This window comes from Ambystoma mexicanum, chromosome 7q, assembly GCF_040938575.1.
Source record: "Ambystoma mexicanum isolate Mex_15411 chromosome 7q, UKY_AmexF1_1, whole genome shotgun sequence".
In the NCBI taxonomy this organism is placed as follows: domain Eukaryota; kingdom Metazoa; phylum Chordata; class Amphibia; order Caudata; family Ambystomatidae; genus Ambystoma; species Ambystoma mexicanum.
The window spans coordinates 185,160,147-185,183,896 of NC_090941.1; the positions used below are offsets into that span (position 1 = coordinate 185,160,147).

The 23,750-nt window shown below is 45.1% G+C and overlaps 1 long non-coding RNA gene across 2 annotated transcripts in view; it reads left to right on the top strand.

Moving 5' to 3' along the window:
• LOC138528686 (uncharacterized) overlaps nucleotides 1-23,750 on the top strand; it is a 285,554-nt gene that overhangs the window by 254,361 nt on the left and 7,443 nt on the right. For both annotated transcript variants that reach the window (XR_011284204.1, XR_011284205.1), the window contains exon 2: nucleotides 2,152-2,264. This is a non-coding gene — a long non-coding RNA (uncharacterized lncRNA). The remainder of the gene's footprint in view (nucleotides 1-2,151; nucleotides 2,265-23,750) is intronic.

Below are 23,750 nucleotides of genomic sequence, written 5' to 3' on the forward strand. Positions count from 1 at the left end.
TGCAGGCTGCACTGTTTGTTGCACAGAAGCTGACATGGTTTTCAGGGGACTGTCAACCCCTATTAATTTGGCCTTCTTGGAGATGTTTCTTTAATAATGTAATCCCTGGTGTTAGTGGAGTTACAATGGTTGTGGGCTCAAGCAGACGTTGTCTGCTGGAGCCCCATTATGCTCCAGGCGGCTGTGTTAATCTCACTGTCATGCACCAGGGGCCTTTTTGCTGCTTGCTCTGCCCTATTCCCTCTTCCCAATGAGGAACCCCACACGGTTCCTCCAGGATCGGTGTCCCCTAGGCTTCTGCTGCACTGGGTCTGTCCCTGCTTTCAAGCCCCTAGTCCTGAATCAGTTTCACTGTCTGTGGCTGGGATGGTGGGTGGCATGACTCCTGCTCCTTGTGGTGGCGCTGGTCTTCCTGTTCCCAGCCACATTGCTAGCTCTCTCTGCAGCACAGCACGGGAGGGGGTCTGTCCTGCACTCATACTGGCACCTGCAGGGTGTCAAGGTCTCTCCTCCCATTAGCATGGCATAGCGGAGGGCCTTGTCACATCAACGTCTGTTTGATGTTCTACCTATCACAGAAAACCCTAAATACCTACACTCTGTGGATGAGCGGCATTATGGAGCCCCAGGCAGAGTTCCCTTGAGGTTGATTCCAATTAGCTTTTGGGGATCAGAGGACATGTGAAGGAAGGATGGTGTGAGGAAAAATAGCTTAGGCATGCCTAGTGTGGAACAATTCTTCATCTATAAAATAAAGAAAGTGCAATGTGCTTGTGGAGATGAGGGAGGCAACATTCTCTGCACAGATAGACAGATCCCTGTAGTGTTTTTCTTTTCTCTGTGTGACTTTGTTATGCTGATAATAAATGCAATAATCCTAACCTGACTCCTAAAAGGCTTTATCAATCTTTTCTACGACTACGCCCAGCAAGAACACAACAATTCTATAAAGTTCATGGTTTGGTTCTGGATTGTAAACCTTAGTCTTTTTATGGTGGACCTTCATCCAGTGTAGTATTGCAGAAAACACCATTGTTCATTGTTGCTAAGCCCAGGTTAGTTAATCAGAATGTGTATGTGAACCTCGATCCAAGTATGTATCTGGAAACAGAGTTCAAAACCTCTACTCATATGTCCCCTGAGATCAGAGAATGGTATTTGAGCCATCTTGAATGGTCACAAGCCATGGAAAATGTTGCTGCAGATGCAGAAGACATTTACACCAAATATCACACCCCAAAATAAGGGAAACCAAGATTGGTGGGGTTTCTTTTTGCAGCAAAACTGTTTACAGCTATTGGGACATTAGTGGGTACACTAGATTAAACAAGAGAGTATGCCTCTCTAGTCTATAAGTGACCAACAATTTAAGTAAACCTTCTTTTTATGTTGCTATGTTGCAACCAAACTGTTTATTTTCATGAAACTGCTAAAATGTCTAATATGCCTGTAACCTATGCCGTGATGCCTAAGGGTTTGGGTGTATAACCAAATGTAATAAATAAATAATAAATAAATAACCACATCAATCATAAAAGCAGTGTTTGTTGGAGCACCAGATGCTGACCAAAGTGACACAATCTAAGTCATGGTTAACATCTATTACATCACAATCTGGACATGATAAAAGAGACTCAAGAAGAATTATTAAATATTATTTATGTGATCATACATATCATGAAGGTACATTCAGAATTGATGCCAGATATTATTGTACGGGAACTGGTCAAGGGTATTTAGAGTCAGATTATTATGTTTCAGGAGCAAGTGAATTGAATTATGTTTCATTTTCTGTGAACTGTGAGATTAACTGGACAGTATTAATCTGAGGATGCAGGGATGGATTCCACTTTGCATTACATCACCAAAGCTAATGCAAAAGGCATTTTCAAGAAACACAAGACATAAGTTCTATGAGATTCAAGAATGTCTTGCATTTGAAATGGAAAGAGCTGGTCCCTTGCACATTGATGTACAATGAATGAAGATTGGTTTTATGCTGAGTGCTGCATGTATTACTCTGGGGCTTGTGTATCAAATCAAGTTTGCACTGATGTGGGCTATGGGGAAAGCCATTTGTAAACAGCTGAACTTCAGATTCCAATCATTTCTATCCCGGGTGTATGATCCTTATTTTGTACCCCCACACAGGAATTTATCTCAAATATACGGACCAAGAATACCCATAGCCAGCGAATCCTTTCTTCCATATCCAACCTCCTGCTGTTATGGTGTGTAATATGAATAACAGTGGGGGAAGCAAGGTAAGGAGTCTGTTAGTAATCAAAATCTGGACAGTTGTACTCAATCACGGTTGTCAAAAAACGGTTGGTTAGTGAGTTAATCAATGTCTAATTTCACTATCACTTATTCTACTCATGTGTTATATATTGTACAATTATTATCATACTCTCTGCTCTTTGTTACAGTTCAAAATTGGAGAAGTAAATTATTCTCTGCTGACTTAGAGGTCATACAGAGTTAAGTAAGGGGGGGGTGACCAGTAAGAAAGCTCATGCATCAATTGCAGAGATCTGTGTGTAACATGAAAATCACATGTTCAAATCCTGATCAGTCTAATCAGCCTTTTATCCCTCATAGGTGAATATAATGAGTACCATTTAGATGGATAACAATGCAGACTTCTATTACGTGACTAATTAGTGCCAGGAAGCCTCAAAGTGGATGAACATTGTGCTTTACACATACAAATATGTGTTGAGATGTGGTAGGAATTTCCAGTTGACACACACTTGGAATACCTTTTGAGCCATAGATGTGGTGATGTGAGCAGGGCACCAATGGATGTGCATGCCACGACATAGAGAATATAAATGAGACAGCCATGGAGTGCGCCGTCAGTTACTAACCAGCCATTGTGTGAGTGTGCTTCATTTCACGGTGCATCTGTTGAGCCCTGCTCACAGCATGTGCATTGCATACCCGCTCCAACAATTGGCAATGAGGCAGGGGGTGACCCCAACCAGCAACCACCACCTGGTTCGCCAGCTGGTCACCACAACCGGCTCTGGCGCAGCATATCGGGCTGCCCGGACACAGGCCCACTAGCACACACGTGGCAGAGAAGAGATGAACAGGGTGCTGACAGGAAAGAGCAGCCCCGCTCTCTCCACCCAACAGGTGAGAAGCTGCATTCAACCCAGCGCCCAACAAAAAAGGAGGACAGCCGATGTCAACATGAATTCTGCGGATGGAGCACTACCACATGGTAATGGCTGTACAGCATCGAATCGACAGTGCAGCTGCTGCAAAAAGAAGGGACACATTGTGAATGTCTGCCAAGCCCCGTGGCCAATTGTGGCACCTGTAAGGTCACAGCCACCAAAGAGGAGCAGAGAAGTAAAGCTAACCGCCCTGGCAGAGGACCACCCAGGATCTGAAATGGCGTTGCTGGCAGACTACTACCCGGAGGTTGAGATCGCAGCCATAGATGCAAGCGACACAGAAGAAGTATTCTTCATCTCAGTGCTAACAATGGGAACGCAGCAAAGGAGATGTCAGCCACCCTGTAATGTGACCCTATTATTTACTCAGAAACTGGTGCTGATTGACACTAGACCATTGGTCAACAACATGCCTGCAGCCCAATATTACCTACTGCAACCAACACCTAAGGCCATCACCACCAGAAATATACATCTTTACCTACAGGGGTATAGCATGCATTCCACTGGCCTGGGACACTTTGCATTCCAAGTATATCTCACAGATGTGGACAAGCCATGCAGGGAATATGATGACCTGTTTAAAGGCATAGGCTGCCTAAGAGGGCAGGAAGTCCAACTGCATTTGGATGAAATGATCCAACCTGTTGCGCTGACACACAGGCACATACCATTTAATCTAAGGGAGAAGGTGAAGGAGGAGTTGTCGCGAATGGAGCAGGCGGACACCATCGAACAAGTGCAGGGGATTACGCCCTGGGTGTCCCCGGTAGTGGTTGCCCCAAAACCCAAGCAATCAGGCGAGGTGCGTATATGTGTGAGCAGAGCCATCAAGAGGGAACAGCACACCAAGTCCACCCTTGATGTTATACTTACTGACCTGCTGGGGACAGCGGTGTTCTCCACCATAGACCCGAGAGCAGGATATTACCAGGTGCCGCTAAATGAGAAGTCATGATCTATCATGACGTTCTCCAGGCATATTGGCCTAGTACAAAAGGCTTAGTTCGGAATCTCCTTTGCCGCTGAAGTCTTCCAGCATACCATAATAGGGAGGTGCTTGCTGAGTTAAAAGGGGGTCATAAATGTAAGCGACGATGTGTTCATCTACTCAAAGTCTGAAACTAAGCACCTACATATACTAGCAGCTGTATTTCATCAACTGAGGGATAAGGGCCTCACACTACATACGCAAATATACCACTTCCAACAATCCTGAGTGCAATTCTTTGGGTTCATGTTCTAAGGGGAAGGTATGAACCCGATCCACAGAAGGTAGCAGCCATACAGGGCTTCCACCCACCGACAAACCCATCTGAGGAACAGAGCTATTTGTGGATGGTGAATTGTTTGGCATGTTCATCCCGAACCTAGCAACAATCACGGAACCCCTGAGGGCCCTTGTGAAGGAAGAGGCGGCATGGATGTGGTTGACTGCGGCCCAGGAAGCCTTTGAACAATCCAAGGAGGCACTGGCAGCGGAAACAAAGATGGCATTCTTCAATCTCATGAAGTCGGCAGAGGTTTGGATCAACACCAGCCCCATAGGGCTGGGTGCGGTGCTGGTGAAAACCAGAGTCAATGGCACGTGTACACCCATGGCACATGGGAGCAAGGTACTGTCGCCCACAGAGAAATGCTACTTGCAGATCGAGAGGGGGACACTCGCTATCCTATGTAGGTTTAAGCATTTTCACCTGTACATATTTGGACATCCAATCACAGTAGTAACAGACCATAAGTCGCAATTTCCAATTCTGAATGGGTCAGTGCTGATGCTGACACTGAGGCTCGAGAGGTGGATGCTGGAGCTCAAAGATAACAGGTGACGCTGCAGTTCCGGCCAGGAGTCAACAATCCAGCTGATTACCTCTCGAGGCACCCAATCGCCCAGGGGCACGATCCTGAAGTAGAAACACATGAAGTAGAGGCATTTGTGCACATGGTATCCAACATGGCGGCTCCCAAATCCATGACATTGGCACAAATCACTAAGGCAACTTGCTGGCACAGTGGGATGCAAGCAGTGATCGAACAACTCCACGGCGGCCAGTGGAAGTAGTTTCCAGGAGACCAGGCTAGATATACACTCGCTGTCAAAGTTTTCATGGCAGGACTGTGGGAATTGAGGGCAGAGCTGTCCATGGGAGCAGAAGACGTCCTGCTGCGAGGGTCAAGAATTGTGGTACCCCCAGCGTTGATACCAAGGGTGCTTGAAATAGCACACATGGTTAACCAGGGAGCAACAAAGACCAAGGCAAGACTGTGGTGGAAGGTCTGGTTCCCAGACTTGGAGAAGTAGGTCCCCATGGTGCCTAGCAGCAAACCCACGGGTAAAGGCACTGCGTATCAAATCACCCACAAGAGCACCAATACCATGGCAGGCGGTGAGTGTGGACAATCCAACACGGCAGGCACTTCTTTGTGTTACTGGATGAATTTTCACACTATCATGAGGTGTGAGTTATATGCTCCACAGCGGCCGACTGCATCATCCCAGTATTGTAGAACATTTCTGCGAGCCACGGACTGCCGGACATGATGCGGTCTGACAATGGGGGACTGTTTCAGGGCAAAAACAAAGAGGTGATGGCTGGAAGGCTTAGAATGAATATTAACCTCTGGCATTGCTCTGGGCAACCCTCCAGACCAACGTTCTTCAACTAGCAAGCCATTACAAAGGGGCAAGACCATATGCAAATCAGGCTTGGTCCCACCCCAAAAGGAGCATGTACAGATCGAACTACTAGGCCACATCCCTTCTGCACGGGACCACAAGCATCCCCAGACATGTTTCAGCCTTGTTGGGCCTCATCAGTGAGGAGTAGCTTGGGTCTCCAGGCCCAGCAGGCACGGGACCCACGTCTGGGCATAGCCGTCCCACTCGGGGTGACAAAGCAAAAACATAGAGGTGATGGCTGGAAGGCTTAGAATGAATCGTAACCTCTGGCATTGCTCTGGGCAACCCTCCAGACCATAGTTCTTCACATGCCAAGTCATTACAGAAGGGGAAAGACCATATGCAAATCAGGCTTGGTCCCATCCCAAAAGGGGCAGTCCTGCCCGAACTGCTAGACCACATCTCTTCTGCACGAGACCACAAGCATCCCCAGATATGTTTCAGCCTTGTTGGGCCTCATCAGTGAGGAGTAGCTTGGGTCTCTTGGCCCAGCAGGCACGGGACCCATGTCTGGGCATACGCGTCCCACTCGAGGTGACAAAGCAAAAAAAAGAGGTGATGGGTGGAAGGCTTAGAATGAATCTTAACCTCTGGCATTGCTCTGGGCAACCCTCCAGACCATTGTTCTTCACCTGCCAAGCCATTACAGAAGGGGAAAGACCATATGCAAATCAGGCTTGGTCCCACCCCAAAAGGGGCAGTCCAGCTCGAACTGCTAGGCCACATCTCTTCTACACGAGACCACAAGCATCCCCAGACTTGTATCAGCCTTGTTGGGCCTCATCAGTGAGGAGTAGCTTGGGTTTGTAGGCCCAGCAGGCACAGGACCTATGTCTGGGCATACCCGTCCCACTTGAGGTTACAAAGCAAAAACAAAGAGGTGATGGCTGGAAGTCTTAGAATGAATCTTAACCTCTGGCATTGCTCTGGGCAACTCTCCAGACCATCGTTCTTCACATGCCAAACCATTACAGAAGGGGAAAGTCCATATGCAAATCAGGCTTGTTCCCATCCCAAAAGGGGCAGTCCAGCCCGAGCTGCTAGACCACATCTCTTCTGCAGGAGACCACAAGCATCCCCAGACATGTTTCAACCTTGTTGGGCCTTATCAGTGAGGAGTAGCTTGGGTCTCTAGGCCCAGCAGGCACGGAACCCACGTCTGGGCACCGTTTCAGGGACAACCATTTTGAGATTGTGTGGAGGCATATGGGATTAAACACATCTGCATCATGCCCTGCTGGCCAAGGGCAAATGGAGACGTACAACGATACATGAGTACCCTCAACAAGGTCTTTCACATTGCGCTGGAATAGAAAACCAATCTCAAATCGGCTCATGTAACATTCCTGATGGCATACAGAATAACCCCTCACTCGTCAAAAGGGGTATCACCGGCAAAGGCACACTCAGCAATTTCAGAGTACAGCTCCAGATGCACCTCTGTAGTAGACATGCAAAAGATCCAGAAGGTTCACAAGGCCGAACAACGACAAAGAAACAGAGTGGAGCAAGTTGGTGATGCCAGCTATTCAAGTGGGAGACACAGCACTCATCAGAAACCGCCACACCACACACAAGTTGTGTTTCCCATACAAAATCTCTCCATGGAGCGATGTAGAGAAAAGGGTCAATAGTCACCACTGCAGAGACAGGGAGAGCGTCACAAGGAAATGTAGCTGGTTCCGGCAGATTGGCCGGTCAGCAGTAACCCCAGATTAGGGTAATACAAGAGGCCAGGATTACACAGACCCGGAGCAGGAAGAGGTAGACCTGCCACCGACATGAAATCATAGCCCCTAGGTACCAGCCACAGACAGTCAGCAGTGGAGTCAAGCCAATGAGAGACAGTATCCAGAGAAAATGGTGAGGAGGCTACCAGCGAGGTTGCAGGACTAAATGGTGGAATGAACATTGGGGCCCAAATATGCTTCATAATGCTAATGTGAATTTTGAGGTCGATACTGATTTGTTTAGTTATGATTAAGGAGGTATGTGTTGAGTACGGCACCGATGGAAGGGCATTCTGCATCACAGAAAAAATAAAGGGGACAGTCATGGAGTGCGCCGTCAGTTACTAACCTGCGATCGTGTGGGCGTGCTTCTTTTTGCGGCACATCTGTCGAGCCCTGCTCCAACAATAAACAGACACACATTATAAAGTGTAATATTCCAAAAAACAATGTTACACGATCTAAAATTGCCAAAGGAGGATCATATGCCACGTGGCAGCCTCCCACCACTGTCTGCCTTTGCAGCCTTCACTGGGGAAGACCTCTTTTCAGTGCTACAGTGCCTTGTACTTCATGCCTCTTACCTCATGGCTTCAGGGTCCTAAGGGTCTCAAGATTGTTATATGAATTGTGGGAGGCTCGTATCACCAAATTCCATTCCTGCCCTTTCAGGGAAACAAATCTTTCTACGCCATACTGAATCCTGCCCTGCCTCCTTGCTCCATGGTCCTAAAGCTCTCAAGACAGTGATATGCAGCATGTATGCTCCTTCCATTGCAACCTGAACACTGTTGTGGGAGAAGAGAATTTCATAATTCACCCACTCTGCCTCCTTCCTTCAGGCTCCTAAGGCTCGCAAGATTATGATTAGAACCGGGGTGCCCCTGCCCCCTGGCTGCCTTTGCAGACTTCTTCTCCTCCTCCTAGCATCAGTGTCCTAAGGCTCTGAAGATTGTGATATGTGGCCCACAGGAGTTGCCTTGTCCGTGGCTGTCTTTTCAGCATTTAAAGACTTCACGGGGAAAAGGTTTTCCAATGCCGGAGTGTCTCCCATTCTACCACCCGGCTGCATGGTTCGAAGGCTCTCAAGATCATGATATGTGCTGGGGCAACCACCTGCCTCAGATTGCCTCTGCAGCGTTTGTGGGCTTTGCAAGGAGAAAGCTGAAGTCTCCCACATTGCACTTCCAGCTTTTTCTTTTTAGCTTTTTCTCTTCTTGTCATAGCGAACGGGATGAGTGTAAAATTGAGGAGACATGCCTCCTGTCCCTCAACTATTCTTTTTTTTTCAAATCAACAATCAAAACAAACAACTTAAACAAAAAGTCAATCAGTATGAAACCATACAGAATTCCCCTTGCCAATCTCAGTGCTTCCTCCATACTGAATCCACCCCCATCCATAGCCATGTACTGGCCCCCTTTTAGATGAGCTGCTGCTCCTCTGCGGCCCAATTTTTCTCCCTTTACTCCCCATTGGTTGTCCTCAAACCATTGCCTCACCCAACTCCATCCATCGGGCACATATTTATTTTCACCTTTGGGGTCATCCCCTATCCGTATAGACTCTTTTTTCTTATTGCCTGTTGTAATCCATCCCATCTTGCCATCTATGTATATTTAGTGGTGTCGAGCTGCCTCACTCTGTTGCCAACACTTTCTTACCCATCATCAAAGCGGTCCTGATAAGTCCTTTTTCATTTATGTTGAATCCTGAGTCCCCACATACATGTGAAATCATCAGTTTGGGGCAGTATGGTAATGGTGAACTTGCTATCCCTGATAGCTTATCTCTGACTAGTTCCCAAAAGGACTGCACTTTGGGGCACTCCCACAAACCTTGTGGAAGATAGAGCTACTTCTGCCCTACATTTCAGACGCATGGCATCAGCTGCTCTGCCATCCCTACTATAGTATACTCTATGTAATATCTTATATTGAATTAGACATAGCCGCATAGTTATTCTTGCTTCTCTTGGTGAGCGCATCACTTCAACCGAGTCTTCCTCCTCCAGTGTTCCCCGGTTCGGTTTGCCTCCCATTTATTTCTAGGTTTCGGAAAAGTTTTTGACGTGAAATTATTTAGCACTATTTAGCATCTGCTATAGTTGAGTGATTGCCTGCCCCCTAATTTTCACATCCAGTAGGTTGGCCTCTATCAGGGACCTCTTGGGTATATCCCAAGTGTCTTGTTGTTCTTGGGCTATGGCATGTTGAAGCCAAATATATGTATAGCAGTCCCAATCATGTAGGCCATACTCCCCCTGCAGTTGTTGAAAAGAGGCAAGTGGACTTTGTACTAAAATATCTTTCACTTTCCTAATGCCCTGGCTCTGCGATATTCTCTGCATACCCAATTTATACACCTCCATCAAATCTGCATTCGCCATATGGGCGCTTCCATGCTCACGATTCCCCCCAACCCATTGCCCCAAAAGCTGCTTTGTGTGAATCAAGTGTACAAGCCCCTGGTTTGTTATTTGATGTGCTGGCTTACTTCCATACAGCACCTGTATGGGTGGCTGTGATCCCATTTTGTTCAGCTCTAGCTCAACATGTGATAATCCCCTTCCACCAAACAACCATTCGTTTGCCGCAATCAGCTGGGCAGCCCAATAATAATGCTGCATGTTCGGGCCCCCCAAGCCGCCATCCAAAGCTGATCTATTTACCGTTTTAAACAATATTCTTGGGATGTTATTCCCCATATAATTTCCATTTGCAGTCTCTCGAACTAAACACCCTCTGTGTGACCTTCACAGGGGTATTCTGGATACATAGAGGAGATGCAGTAACAACATAATTTTAAACAGCTTTGCCCTCCCTACCAAGGATATGGGAAGAGTCACCCAGTGCTTGGCATCACCCTTTAGCCAATCCAGAACCTGGTCCAGATTATTCTGGATAAACATTGATTCCACCACGCCAACTCTGATGCCCAAGTATTTAATAGTCTTTCACTATCATGAGCAGACATCCGTAGCGTCCTTCTCTTCTTTTTGCAGCATAGGTTCGGATTTATCCCAATTCATTCTAAGTCTGCTGACCTCCCCAAACTTCCTAAATACTTCTATTACCCTCGGGCCGGTGTGCTTGGAGTCCCCCAAATAGATCAGGACGTTGTCGGGATAATACGAGATGAAGTCTCCCTCTCCCTCAGGACATATGCAACCCTTTAACTGGGGATCTGTTCTCACCCGTTGGTTGGGCCAAGGATTCCACTGCTTACAAGAACAGTAGTGGTGATATCATATCCCTGCCGGGTTCCCCTCTGAAGTGGGAAAGCTCCAGCGGTACACCTATGTACCTTTTTCCCTTGCCACCGGATTGGTATATAATAGATTCACCCAGCTCGTAAATCTGGGCCCAAAGCCAAATCTCGCCATCACCACAAAGAGGTATTCCCACGCCACAGGGGCACATGCTTTCTCTGAGTCTATAGCAATTATTACGTGTGGGCCCTCTAGGGAGGAAGATGCACTAAGGGCAGATCCATTCTGGTTGCCCTGCTAGGCACAAACCTGCATTGGTTGGGATGGATTAGTTGGCCAATTCCCAGTAGTAGTTTGTTAGCTAGAACTTTCCCTAATATCTTACCCCCCCCATTAATTAAATAAATTGGGCAATATGCACTATATTGATCTGGGGTTTCACTTTTTTATGTATCAACACTACCGTTGATTGACTAAGATCCCCCGGTACAGTACCCTCATCAAGGCATTCCAGAAACATGGTCCTCATCTCTTCCGCCAGCCCCAGCCCCACTAGTTTCTAAAATTCCGCTGGGAACCCATTGGGCCGTGAAGATTTCCCGGACTTGGCTTATTGCTAGCTGGATCTCCTGGATAGTTGGGTCTATTTCCAGCCTGTCCCAAGTTTGTTTAGGACTCACTTGCGATAGCTCTGTTTCTCCCATATATTGTGCTACCATGGCGGTGTTCCCCAAGGCCGGATTACGGTACAGCTCTCTATAGTAGTCTGCAAATGTCTCTGCTATCTCTTTGCTCTTACACTTTGTGTCCCCCTCAGCCCCTCTAATTTCCCTCACCCATCTAGAGCCCTCCTGCCTTTTTTCTAGCCAAGGTGCCATACAAATGTGTTGCCTTAGTTAGCTGCCGCTTGCTGTCTTTTGTGTTGTGTCTAACATGGTTTTCCCTCCGCTACCGCAACCTTGCGTTCTAATTGTTCTAGCCTCTCCATGCTGTCTTTATGATGCTGCTTCATGACATGCATCACTCTCCCCCTTAAGACTGCTTTATTGGCCTCCCATAATGTGGACTGGCTGTTCACCGTCCCAGTATTATTTGGGAAATAGGCCTCTAATTCAGTTTTTCAAGTTGAACGCATTAAGCCTCCAGCCCCCCGCACCCTCTGTTTACTCTCCTTCCCCTATATATTAATAAGTATCAGGGTGTGGTCTGAAATTTGCCAATCTCCACCCATTGGTGGGCGATCCGGGTTTGTGTGCTTGCTGTGTCTCTCTCACTCCGTTCAGACTATGTTGCTCATATCTGAGCCTTCTCCAGGTTGCTAAACTGTTCTTGCTCTTGCTGGCTTACGTGTGTCAAGTCTCTGACTAATTCAGCTATCTTGCTCAACTTGGGGTGTGCTCTTCAACCTCCCGAGAAGAGTTCGATCGACGAGCCCCTCGCCATCCGCACAGCCCCAGGCCTCATTCTGGCTTCTCTAGGTCCCACCACTCAGAGGGCCGACATGAAGAGCACGGCATACTTGATCTCTGCTTCTCGTAACCTTTTTTTGACATCTTCAAACGAGTGTCAGGCCTTCTATACTGCTCCGGTGAATTCCGGATCAAACGTAACTTTGAATCCTTTTACCTGTCTAGGCCTTTTTTTTCCTTGATGCCTGCAATATCACATCACAATCCCTATAATTCAATAGTCTGGCTGTGACTGGTCTGGGGTGGGCTCCCGGTATCGCTCCCCTGCTTGGCATTCTGTGGGCCCTTTCCACTGAATAAATCGTGAAATACCTGATGGCCCTATCAGTGCTTCAACCAGCTTTTGAGTTACAACTTCATGGAGGGACCCTCAATGTTCTCTAGGAGACCCAATATCCTGATGTTGTTACAGAGGGCCCGCCCCACTGCGTCTTCCACCCTTTCTTCCAAACATCTAGTTTTATTTTTAAGCTCCTGGATGTCTTTTCTCATCAGCTGCAGTGCATCTTCTACTTCTGAGATCATGCGCTCTGCTTCCCCCACTCTCGCCGACATTTTCTGTAAACCGTTTTGTAAAAAGGCTCACCTCGGCCCCCACTGTGTCCACTTCTCTCTCCAGCGAGGATTTGGAATCCTTTATTGCAAGGAGTGGTTCACCTATTGAAGGCGTTGACTGGGGCACCTCCATACCACTTCCTTTTAAGCCCTCCACACAACTCGTGAGTTCCCTCAAAGGGACCGTGAACACGTCTATTTTTGGCTGCACATGCATTTTCTTTCCCTTTTCCCTTCTACTTCACCATCATATGTGAGACAGCACTGTCATTTGTCAAATGCCCACTTGTGTAGACCAATCCTGCATAGTTGCCTTTTTTGAAGTAGCACTCTGTTTTTAAATGAATATACAGGGGCTGCCATCCGTTCCACCCAAGCCCCTCATCCCCCCTGTGCCACTGGGGGTCGTCAAGTCCATTGTCCTTATTTCCCCAGGTGCAGCAGCAGGCCCTCTGTTGCTCCTTCCAGGTGAAGGCCCGGTCAGGGTACCTCTACCCCTGTCTCCTTATCTGTGCCATCAGCGCCCCAGGGAGCGCTGCATGGGAGAGCAATCACCTGCTTAAATGTTCGACCTGGGGTCCGATACTGCAGTGGATGAAATAAATCGTTCGTCCATGGCAGCAATCAATCGCAGCTCAGTGACAGGCCACCATGTTTGGCTCTGACGGGAGCTATGCGAGAAAGGGTGTTTTCTTTGCTAGCCTTGTCGTCCGACCGGATTTCTGCTGCGCAGTCTTCGCCCCTACTGGTCTGCTCCCACATGAGGCCAGAAAGGCTCTGAGTCATGCAGTCTGAGGGCTTAAAGGGCCCCTAACCAGTGTTGTCAGAGCGGAGCAACTCTGAGACGCATCTAGCCTGCCATGCCCTGCAACAGCATCACCCCTGTCCCTCAACTATTCTTAAACCAGTCAAAGTGACGCTTACAGTGTCATATATTAGTATTGTAGCGACTTTTCCACTCTTCTTAAATGATGCAAAGAGATATATGAATCCCCATTATCGTTTATGTATTGTTCTGGGCACTTCCAAAACCTATATTGAATGTTAAAACATCTACTTAAATGAACTCCTGCGAATGAGGTTGGGAGTCTGAAATCAATTTCTCTGTTTTGAAATCGTAAGAATACATACGCTCTTTAAATGTCCTAGTTGAAGCAGACGCATGCGTGAGATTGCAAAAGTGATTCTTCATGAGTATATATGTAAACCTCTTAACAATGTCGGTAGAGACTTGAGCCACTTTTGGTATTTTGAGAAAACAGTTTTTCCCTCTACTTATGACATTTTCCATAGTTTACAGCTGCTCCACTGTGCCCTGTACATTTTTCAATTGAATCAAAAATAGCAGCATGGAAATCTCTCTTTCCCAAGAGAGTGGGCAAGCATATAAGATCACTGGGCGATATGGGAATACGCCTCACCACACAGTTATGGGTCATTAATTAATGAACCTCACTGACCAGGATTATTTGTGAAGCACCGGATGCTGATGATAAATTGTACTTGGGACAGACACAGTACTGTTGGCAGACACTTAACAAAGACCTGGCATTTACTTTTTAACACTTCTATCTTGTTAGGCGACAGGAATGTCGATAGGACATTTTTAACTGAAAGCCGATTGAGAGCTAAGTTACCACCAAATCTGTTGATACTTGCAAAAAAATTAAAATTAGCAAGAAAATAAAACTACATTTTTAAAGCCTAGTTTCCATCCTTGATGTTTTCACATTTTCTTAAAATGAAGCAGAAAAACAAGCTGTAGGTTTCTGTAAACTACTATAGTTGCAATAGTCTCACACACATTATTTCCTTGTCTTCAAGGGTTAACAATTTGATGGTTTAAAAAATAAGATTTTTCAGGCATACATTCTGGAACTCATAGTATTTCATCCAGGATTTGAAAATAATGCCCACAATGATACTCTTTTGTTTTAACATGTTTATTCATTGTCTTGTTACTTTGCTATACGATGTGGGGTTTTTTTTGCAAGTAAATTGTACAAGACAGCGTTATATTTGATCGTGGGAGCCCACCCCTTAAATATTTTTCATCAGCTAGAGTTCTGAAGGTATGGGGTCTAGTTTATAAATCATATGATATAGTAGTTTAAAATCCTGGTTTCATGCTTTAGCAAAGTGTATGATCCTGGGCAAATAGTTTAAGTAATTATGCCTTATCAGCAAAAACAGGAAGTCCTTAAATGTGATTCAATTAAAGCTATTGGAAAAAAGCCTCCCTTTCAATGGTGCAGGTTTGAGAAGGTATTACAGAATCCTTGCACTGTATCAAGTTCAATTAGCACTAAGGAAAACATTGTCCTGGTATAAAACCTATTTTTGACTCATTTTGTGTACCAGCGTGATGAGCTATGCTTAGGGCAAACATTTATCTGGTGCAAAAATGCATTAAAATAATGAAAACAAATATATAATTTATTCTAGTTTCTCCATTTACATAAAGACAGTAAGAACAATAAGGTCTCATCAACATTTCATCATCACTTTAAAACACGCACAGTAAAAGTACTTTTATTTAATAGATTCAATCTAACAAGAAGCAACAACCTTCGATAGACTAGCGATCCAATCCTAGTAATATCCCCTTGAATTTGTGACCAACAGTCTGCATGTAATCTAAGTGAGGTAGATTATTTATTAATTGCATATCTGCATTTCTTCCACATTTGGTTGCTTTCATTTGATTTGTATCCTGAAGCTGTTAGATTGCTTAATCAGTATATATCATTATTTTTATCTTCAATCGACCATGCCTTCCACAAGATAATGGCTAAATTGTACCATTGGTATTTTGATCTGGCCTGGGCATTCATCATTTCAGATAACCCAGCATTCAAATTCAAATTCGTGGAGAATTCCAAATTAGCCTTTAGAAAATAAACTAAGAGTCTTGAATTTGCCTCTTGGGCTATACTCGAGATCTAGTTGAATTCAGAGTGCTATTTCAGGTTCCTGGTGTTCTGAACTTGATGGTCGTGCAGATTATCGTACCTCCGTCCCCAAGTACCGCACAGGCAGGAGAAATAAACTGCCTGTGCAATCTTTGAGGCCACATGTGTTGTGAGCCGTCAATCAGGAACCAGGAACACCGGAAGAACCCCCAGACCACTGTAAGCAATAAGTGATTATTTAAACAGATGCAGTACTAAGGAAATACAATGTAATCACCATTTGGAAGAGGGCTTACCCCAGTGTATGACAGCAGTGCCTTGAATGTAGTGGGTAGCAGGAGGTCGAGGGCGAGAAGACCAGGCGTTCCGCACGGCTAGTAAGAGGATAACACCTGGGTCAGATGGCAAAGACCCGAAAACACAAGTTCCAAGATGCAGAGTTCAAAGATCCAAGGCTCCAGAGAGATTGATCAGAGGCAATCCAGGGGATAGGCAAAAATCAGGTCCGTTGAGCAGTCTGAGGTCATAAGGGACAGGAGTTCCGAATTCCGAGGAGTAGACAAAGATCGAGTCTGTAAGGCAATCCGAGGTCATAAAGAAAATAGTTCCAAAATCCAGCGAGAAGACAAAAATCAGGTCCGTTGAGCAGTCCGAGGTCGTAGTAAACGTGATTCGAAGGGAAAAACAAGAAACGCCAAACAATCCTCATGAGATCAGCTGTGAATCACTGCTTCCGTGTTTTCGGATGCTTTTGAACTCGTTTGATGCCGTCACGTGATGTGAACCACGGAAGCGTGCAGAGTGAGGATTGTCACGTGATCTTGATCACGTGATGCAGGATGATCGAGGTTGCTGTGGGAGTCTTTCTCTGCGCCGCATGGATGACCTTGAAGACCGGGGACGTTGACAGCTGTGTGTAAGTCTCCATGGCAACTGCCAACGAAATGAAGGACGGAAAACCCCCGGATTGCATGCTGGTGTTTTCACTCGTTGGGTAGGATGCCGCCGCCTTGGTGTGTGTGCCATGACTGCCTTTGCAGGTAAGTGTAAGGAGGGACGAGCAGCCGTAATGGAGGATGTGATACCTGGTAGGAGACCTACTAGTTACCGTAAAAATGTGTTTTGTACCACTTCAAGATTGGGGCATTTTGTTTGGCCCCAGATTTCTCTGCCATACAGGGTCATTTGGTGGAGCTTCGATTAATACACCTCTAGGCATTTTTCGGGTCTTAAGGCTCCATACATATAATAACATCTTAGGATTTCATTGGCCATCAGGGAGGTTTTTGATTCTATGTTATTAATATGCGCAGACCACTCCCTGCATCTCATAAATGTTAGCCCCGTGTATGAATATTCCTCCACTGTTTCTATGTTGGTGTTATTAAGGGACTACTTGTTTGACTTACCTTCTTACCCAAATACCATTATATTTTATTTGAGCTTGTTTATTTTTAGCTTACGTGGACCCAGATATTCTTCAGCATAGTGTGGATCTTGCTGAAGACTGTCTGGTGTCATGTCAAAAATTACCATATCGTCGGGATATAGGAGTGCACTATATGAACCAGATTTCAATAGGGAGAACAAACTGTCCTCCTCCCTGTTGCATTTCAATCGAAATCTGTCAAAAACATAATAAATAGAAGTGGGGCAAGCGGGCAGCCCTGCCTCACCACACTGCTATTCGGGAAGATCTCCACAAAGCTTTCTTCCCTCGATACACGGACCAGTTCTGTGGTATCTTTCCCTCGATACATGACCATTTCTGTGGTATCTTTAAAGCATACTTGTTCCAAATTTAGAAGCCCTTTTGGCATTTCTAAAAAGTTTAATTTCCACCAGAGCGTATTGCAGTTGAACGAATAAAACACTTTTTTTCCAAATTGATAAAGGCTGCATATACACGCCTTGCGACAACACAATACGTTTCTATTACAGTGTTCAGGGTCAGAGAGTGATCGATCGTGCAGTACCCACTTCTGTAGCCAGCTTTGTAGTAATTGAAGATTGAGTTGTCATAGACCCATTCTTCTATTCTGTAGAGTAAGCATTTTACAAAGTTTTTATATGATGCATCCAGAAGAGAAATAGGTCTGTAACACTGGGGGTCACTGATTTGGCCCTTTTTATATATTGGAAATATCAGGCTATGCTTTTGTGATACCTGCAGTATGCCCAATTACAAATTGCATCATACGCTTTGGGCAAGATGAGGACCTTCTATTCATTCAGCCATTAGATCATCTCCGAATACACGCTGTCAGGACCTGAAGCTTGACCTCCATTAGTAGAGGCTATAGCCCTCTTAATCTCATCCTGTGAGAAATAATATAACTTTTTGGAGCTTCTTTCTCTTGTGTGTAGCTGTCTCAAACTCAGAATCCCTAAATAGCTCCTGGTAATGGGCCATCCCTTTAGTACGAGGGATTATATTACAGGGCCCTCGCCACACATTTCAAAACAGTTTAATATTTCTAGCGGCTATGTCATCCTCTAACAGTTCCAACTGTTTTATGACAAACTCATCTTTTTTGTTTTTTAACAGTTTCTTGTCTTTGGCATTAGCCTCGTGCTTCTGGCCTGTGCTATAAGTTTGACACTTTGCAAGAGTATTCAGTTTCTTTTTTTCTATTCTGCAATGCTTATCAAACCATGGGGGATCTAGGGCATGTGGCCACGGAGATTGGTCAAGAAAACTATCCTCCGACAAGCTGTCTCCTATAGCTCCAAGTTACCCCTCAAACAAGCCTATTACTAATTCTGCTGGGTAGTGGTCTTTCTTCATTCAACTAGCTATGTCAAATTTCCAAATGTTCTTAAAGAGGAAGCAGTTTGCTATAGCATAGTCAATGACTTTGTGTTTTTTGCCTCTCTTAAAAAAGTACTCTTTGGTGGTTTACCATCCCTAAATCTTCCATTTAGCTCTACCAAAGCAAAATCTGACATAAATACGTCTAGCATCCTACTGCCATTGTCAAACCTGGGGTTGGCACCTGGCTTCTGTGGGATATTGCATACATCTTCCATGAGGAACAACTCAGTGTCCTCTGCTGGACCTGGCCCAAGTGTGACATTAGAGGGACACCTAGAAAATCCTTCAGTAAAATTATAAAGTGACAACCTGTTTTGGGGGAGTAATAAATGTTAAAGCAGCTTCCTATGGATCTTCTCATCGTAGAGGGAAAGGACTATCAGATATTTTGAATCTTGGAGTATTCTGTTTACATTAAATCCGATCGACTTGCTTACCAATGTTACCAGTCCCCCCTTGTTACACCCCCTCTTGGTTTCGATCACGTTTAAAGTATAGCTGTGATAGCCTTGCAAGGCAAACTCGTCCTGAATCCGTGTTTTTTGTATGTTATTAATATCAAGATTTCTCAGGAACAAGCCCCAATCATCATCCCACATCTTATATTTAATACCGGTCACATTCCATAACATAATTTTTACAGTAATGGCAGGTAAGCTTAGGTTACACCGGTTTGCCCCTCCAAATTAGTTAAACTAAAGATTGTTTGGTTTTGGAAGTAGATAGCCTTGTATACCTCATTAAGAGCCTCCCTCGAAGGCCTCACCCTGCCATACCTAGGGTCCTCCCTTACTTTTGTAGGTACATCCATTAGATTTGGGGGCAATATACTTGGAAATTCGCTAGTGGCTAGAATTCCCAACTCATGATTAAAGGCCACATTTTAAATAATATGTTCTTTGCATATTTCAAAAGAGAAAGGATCCTCAATCTATGTGAATGAGATATTGTTGAGATATTGTTGCTGGGGCAAGCAAGAGGAATAGGTGATGTGCAACTGTAAGGGCCTATACCACCAGGATGTTGAGGTAAACAGAGATCCAATGTTATTGACTCCATTATTTTTACACCTAGCTTACTTCATCCTGGTGTTTTGATAATCGTTGGTCACCAGCATTCTAGACAGTAGGTAGAGCCAATCTGTAGTTTCGAAGTGCTATTAGAGTATCCTGCTATTCCTGCACTCTAAGACCCATTAGCCTCAGTTGAATACTGTATAATATAGACCTTTGAACCATCTATTGAATCATTGCTGTTCTTAAGGCCACGTGTCACATGATGTCATTGTGGGATTGTTGTTCAAAAGTTGCTCACAGCCTAGAAAATTGCTATGGATAGGATGACTAACAAAAACTGTCCGAGTCCCCAACAGAGCCACACTAATTTAAGCCACACTCAGGTATGCAGTATGTGACCTATAACGATATAAAGAGGTGGTGATTCCATCCCGGGATAAAACCCTGATCAAGAATGGTCTTGTAGTGGAGGTTGCAAAAGGCACATGTGGGCAGACCGTCCCCAATTCAGGATTATTTTACTCTAGTTGTTGCGGCTGTAGTCATTGATGGTGACTACACAGGTTAGGTGAATGTGGTCCCCTTTAATCAGGGAAATCTTGCTTATGTCATAAAACCCGGCCAGCCTATATCCCAACTGGTGTGTGAGAAAATATTAGACCAAGAGATTGTGAAGGTGGAAAACCTTGTCGACACAGAGAGGACCAAAAGTGGGGGTTGGAGATTTGACAGAAGACCAGAGAAAAGCCAACCCTCCGTTGAGGGGTCCCAAGCCCTGCATTGGTGGAATTTGTGGATGCCCAACTAATGGGACCCTTACTAGAACAAGATCACAAACATGTGGTATTTGAAAAAGAGAGCAAAACCCTAATGAGGTTTTTTGGGTAGGGTGTGCCACAATTTTGTGGCTAAAACTGAAAAACAGGATCCTCCTTGCCAGTTCTTGTTGAAGTTAGGGACTAGGACGAGTGCAGCATTGCTGGACCTAAGTGTCCTGGAAGGAGTTTCATGTTGAAACAAACGAGGTGGTATTAACAATGGACTATGGACAAGGTTTTGAGATGCACCCTTTTTTTGATGGAGCCAGTGGAGAGTATTAAATAGTGGCATGAAATGTAAATCACTTAATAATGAGCTGTGTTCTTGCTGATGTATTTCGGACTCTTTGAAAATCCTCATTAGGTAATCTGGGAGTCCATGATAGAGGCTGTTAGCATATCCTAGTTTGAATAGCATTAGAGAAATGATGGATATACCCCTGTGGGTGAATTTTGAGTAAGGCAAGATGCACTGTACCATGCACAGCTCAGAGACACCATTTCTGACGATGACTTTGACCTGTGGATCAAGGGTGAGGGTGTTGTTCTTTTTTATCCAAAGATTTCTTACCATGGTTGGTGGTATAGGGCAGGAACCCATCCCAACAGGCCACAAGAATGTCGTGGAGGTAGAACCTATTTAGCAGAGTTTGCAATTTGAAACACAATTCTGTTGTATAAAGTGCCTTACAAATGCTCAATAAAAAATAAAGAATAAACTAGGATTACAGAACATCAGCTCTGTTTTGCTAGGTTTTCGTTTTAATATGTTTGCTGTGTCCACCTGCGCAAGGCAGTGTTTAATGTCTGGGCGAGTTTGGCGATGGGTGGTTCACACATTTCTAGATTGTTTGGGTGTCATCTTTGTAGTTGTAACAGCGGCAACCTGATTTATTCATGATGTCAAGTAGGGGTGTCTTGTAGATGTAGAAAAGTAAAGGTGAGGGTTTGGCTCCTTGGGGTATACCGCAGGCGAGTGTGCGAGGTCACAAGTTGCAGGGGCACAAGATTGTGCTTAGTAGAAATATTCTGCTGTCTTTTTAGGAGAATCTTGTGACTGATAGTGTCAAAATCTGCAAGAGATGTCTAGCAGGATGAGCGCACTCTCCACATTTTTTTAAAGTGTATCCCAGATGGAGCGCAGAGCCTATTATGTACTCCTATAAGGTCAAAAACCATGCTGTGCCTCAGTCAGGAAATGGTTTATTTCAATGAAGTCCTGAGTTGCAATATATACATTTTTCCAGAGGTTTCCCAATGAAATAAATGTTTGAGATGGGGCAAATGTTGTCTGGGTCATCTTGGTCTGCTTTGGGCTTTTTGAGCAAAGGTATGATGTAGGCAGATTTCAACTGAGCTGACTCTTCCAGTGCTGATGGAGTCATTGAGGATGGATAAGAAGACAGGCTCTTAGTCTGGAGATTTCAGGATTGATTTGTAAAGATTGGGGGGACATGGATCCTCAGGGGATCCTGATGAGTTGCATGAGTCAATGGTAGTTTACAGGTCCTCTGCAGATAGAAGACTGAAAGACAATAGAGAGGAGATAGTGGGAGGTTTGTGGGATATCAGTGTTGTGCTGGTGAGAGTGTCCTTTATTGTCAAGGTGATCCTTGATGTGTAGGATCTTTTGGCTGAAATATGTAGCAATCTGGTCACAGAGCCCATGTGTAGGCCTAGGAGTTGTGCTACTGGATGCAGGGTATTTGAAATCTATGATGATCATATACATTTCCCATTCGCTGTGATGTGCCAACTCAATGCACTTGGAGTAGTGTGCTTTCTGTGCCTTGAGTTCTTCAGCCCTATAAAGGCGTGACTGTTGATTGTAGGCAAATTTGCTAATGTGTAGATTGTTCTTTCTCTAGATTTTCTCCAGTTTCTTGATTTCCATTTTTAAGTGATTTTATAACACGGTACCAGGATTCATACTTGTGTTGCCAAATGCTTAGCCCTTGAGCTATCCTCCCGGCCCAGTCTGTGGGTGAACCATTTGGCTAGTTTATTTTTTTTAAAGGTTTTTTTAGGGGCAATGTAGTCCAACATGGAAATAATCCACTTGTGAATGTGGTGGTGATTTATATCCAATGTGGCTGTTGGTTCATCTACAGCTAGAGTAGATGTGGTTACTTGCTGTCTTTCTAGTAGAAGGTTGTGTACTTCTTTCCATGGTCTGGTTGTGCTAGATGTTCTTTTGAAGATTCTGTAATGCATGCTGTCTCTGTGAATATTGTTAAGGGGCTAGATAAGTGACTCCCTCACCCCAGGGCAGGTGCACTGGGGAACAAACATTGATTATGTTTTCATTACAAAAAATTCCACTCAGAGTGTGTCCAGCTGTGACCATCTGTTTGAGGTATAATGCAGCAAGGTTCACTCCAAGTGACTTTGTAAAAGCGTTGTTTTCTTTCTCGAGCCAGATGTTGAAATCTCCAAATATAGTTAGTAGTTGACGATCAAATGACAGGGTGGCAGCAGCAAGTTTGTCAGCAAAGTGAGGACTGTATGAGGGAGTTCTGTAGATTAAAAGGAAGCCTAGTGTAGCTGTGGGAGGGATGGAGCAGGTCAGAACAAGAGTTTCACAGTCTGGGACGGTGTCAATGATGCGAGTTGAGACTACGAAGGAGTCCCTTGCACCAGCACTATGCCACCTCCTTGCCCATAGTTGCAATTAGCACAGATGATCTTGAACCATGATGGGATACTCTCATTGATAATTGGGGATTGATCATCTGAGAGCCAAGATTCTGTGATGAAGATTAAGTCTATCTAGTCTTTTGAAGATGGTCAACAATATCAGAGAAGTGCTTGGAGACAGAACGTGCATTTATCAGGAGCCTATCATTTCTGCGTGGGTTTGGCTGTTTGGGTCAGAGCTGCTGGGTTGTTCGAGGTTGCTTTCAGTTGTTTTCAGGGGCTACAAGTTGAGGCTTTCATATTCAAAGAGGCTTAGCAGGCTCTTCTTGGGGTCGGGCAAATCTCTTATTTCTTGCTTTGTGGTTGTGGTGGATGGTGTAGGGCAGAGGTATTCAAACTGTGGGGTGAGCCCCCCGGGAGTCCACATTCTCTTTCCCACAAGGGGGATGCAAGACCCCAGCCTGAAATGTTAAAAAAAGGAGGTGCACAGGGGGAGACCTGAGCAGGGGCAGCTCGTCCATAATGAGCATGGGGGTGTTGACCCAGTGGCCCCCTCATCCACTGTGGAGGAGCCAGCCCAGTGAAATAATGAGCACTTCCATAGCACTTCCGTAGCTGCTTTTTCCAGCCGAGGGAGTGCTCCTGGCCTTGCTGAACTGTTAACGGGAAAAACTGTTTCCCTTTGACAGTTCAGTTCCCCAGCCACACATGCTCAATGGAGG